We start from the raw sequence: 2,837 nt of genomic DNA, 5'->3' as shown, positions 1-2,837 counted from the left end.
TCGTGCTCAAATTATTTTCAGAACCGAGAGTTAGATGAAACCCGAAGCAAAAAAGCTCGGAAACACTTAACGTATATCGTAAAGACAGGTTAGACGCCATAGGAGGGGCAGTGTTCGCTGTACCCGACAAAAATATTGGCTCTATTGAGGTTGAAATCGAGTCTGTGAAGTTATCTGGACACTAGTAACCGACCTAGGCGAACTCAAGTTAATAGTCGGGTCTTTTTACCGGCCTCCCGTTTCCGCCGTTACAGTTGTAGAATCGTACAAAGCAAGCATACGATAAGTTGCGCGGAAATGCCCAGAGCATGCAATAGTAGTTGGAGGCGTCTTTAACTTGCAGAGTATAGACTAGGACGGATAAGGATTCTCTGCAGTTGGTACAGACAGTCTTGTGCAGTAGTGCTGAACACGTTTTCTGAAAACTGTCTTGACCAGCTAGTTCTTCAATTCAGTTGTATCGTCGAACAGACCCGACCTTATCGACAGTGTCGGTACAGAAACGGGGATTAATGAGCACGATGTCATCATAGATGGTTACTTAATAAATCCATCAAGAAGGCTAAGTCATTATTTGCGCTGGAAAGAGCAGATAAGCAGTTGTTAGCATCCGCCTTGGACAATGAATGGACATCATTTAATTCGAATGTGATGGACGAAGGAAAATTATGGGCAGAAGTAACGGACTGTATATCGCACTCCGGAGAAATATGTACCGGGTAAGTGGATTAAGGACGGAAAAGACACACCGTGGTTTAATAACAAAATTCGGAAAATGCTGAGGAAGCACATGTAATTTCAGCTAAAAAAAGAACAAGCAAAACTTAATGTAGATTAGTGCTTCTGCAAAAATAGCAATGCACGAAGCGTACACCAACTTCCATCGTCACACCTTACCGAAAAATCTTGCCGAGAACCCGAGAAAATTCTGGTCCTGTCACTCGTCGACCAGTCTGGTGTAGTAACAGAAAACAGCAAAAGGAAAGCTTAATTTTGTAAACTTCGTGTTTAAGAAATCATTCATGCAGGAGAATCATACAAACATACAATCGTTTCACCGTCGCACAGACTCCCGTATGGAGGACGTAGAAGTAGGCTACCTGGCATTGAGAAGCAACTGAAAGAGTTGAAAACAAGTACGCCGCCAGGTCGGGCCGAAATCGCAATTCGGTTTTATGTCATTGTCCCCTTGCATAGCTTGCATTTACCACGAATCTCTAGTCCATCGCAAAGTCCTAGCGACTGGAAAAAGCGCAGGTTACTCCTGTATACAGGGATAAAAGAACGGACCCGCAGAATTACAGACCCATATCTGAGACATCATGCCTCTCCTATAACAGCCGTCTGGTTACTGCGCAAGTTGTGAACAGCCTTTCGGTCCCTGTATGTTACCCCTGCTACTTCCAGAATTTCAAAGAGAGTATTCCAGTTAACACTGTCAAAATCTGTCTAGAGTTGCCTTTCATTAATCTATCTTCTAAGATAAGTCGTAGCGTCATTATTGCCTCGCTTGTTTTCATACCCGTCAGCCCCTGCTTTCTTTGTAATTGGAATTATTACATTCTTCTTGAAATCTGGGGGTATTTCGCCTGTCTTGTACATCTTCCGCATCAGATGGGAGAGTCAGTAGAAGGCTGTCAGTGGTTCTACTCCCGGTATGTGACACATTGTCGATTATGTCATTCAGTATGGACCAGTCGTCCATTTGTAACAGATTTTTTCCTATGTGTCATACTCAGTTCGGGGTCGCGTGTGTGAGTCTGTCACAGTGTAAAGTTATTTTCGACAGTGTCCGCAAAGTGGGTTGCGAACAGAATTAGTAGAAAATAAATAATAAATTGAAACATCATTCCTTATGTTGAAATTTTACTGTGCGCCATTTTAAGCAGGAGCTAGTTTTTTACATATCTAAAATGTCATATCTCCTGAGCTATGTATAGTGCAACGATATAATTTTGCAGGTACATTCGGTAGTATGTGTGGATATTGTCTGCAAATTGTGTTGCGAACACAGTTGGTAGTAAACTAAACTAAAACTCCTCTCGAACAGGCCATGAAGGCCCAACGGTACCGACCGGCCGCCGTGTCATCCTCAGCCCACAGGCGTCACTGGATGCGTATATGGAGGGGCATGTGGTCAGCACACCGCCCTCCCGGCCGTATGTCAGTTTCCGAGCCGCTACTTCCCAAACAAGTAGCTCCTCAATTTGCCTCACAAGGGCAGAGTGCACCCCGCTTGCCAACAGCGCTTGGCAGACCGGATGGTCACCCATCCAAGTGCTAGCCCAACCCGACAGCGCTTAACTTCGGTGATCTGACGGGAACCGGTGTTACCACTGCGGCAAGGCCGTTGGCTGTTGGTAGTAAGGAATTAATAAATTAAAACAGCATGTCTGATGCTGAAGTTTTACTGCATGAACAACGGAAATGTAGCTAGCGACAAACCTTTTTCCTTTCATCATTTTATGGCGGCGCAGGGGGGGGGGGGGGGGGGGGGGAGGGAAGGAGGGGGGCGGAGGGCAGTGTGAAAAAGTTTTGCAAATACGATATTGCAGTGGCTGTGTTGTTCTGATTACGATGCAAAGTTCGTTTGGACATGCATGCATTCATGTCCAAAGAAACAGGCACTGCAGCGACCACAGCCCTTACGACCCAATTGCGAATGAGGACTACCATTTATCTGCCGATACCAGGCAAGTGACTTTGAAGTGCAACGTCTGACCTGCACGGGAATGTACATAATGGGTGTACGAGTACAGGTCGTAGACGCATGGTTGACGACATATGGAAGTTTGGGACTGGCTCTGAGTCGTAGCCATATTATAAGGATACCGATC

General features: G+C 45.4%; 1 pseudogene; it reads right to left on the bottom strand.

The window, feature by feature from the left end:
- Window positions 1–2,237: 2,237 nt before the first annotated feature.
- LOC126459423 (5S ribosomal RNA) lies at window positions 2,238–2,355 on the bottom strand (annotated as a pseudogene).
- Window positions 2,356–2,837: the final 482 nt, after the last annotated feature.

Source organism: Schistocerca serialis, chromosome 2 (genome assembly GCF_023864345.2).
Source record: "Schistocerca serialis cubense isolate TAMUIC-IGC-003099 chromosome 2, iqSchSeri2.2, whole genome shotgun sequence".
NCBI classification, from domain to species: domain Eukaryota; kingdom Metazoa; phylum Arthropoda; class Insecta; order Orthoptera; family Acrididae; genus Schistocerca; species Schistocerca serialis.
Note: the sequence above shows the minus strand (reverse complement) of the source record. Positions and strands in the feature narration are given on the sequence as shown.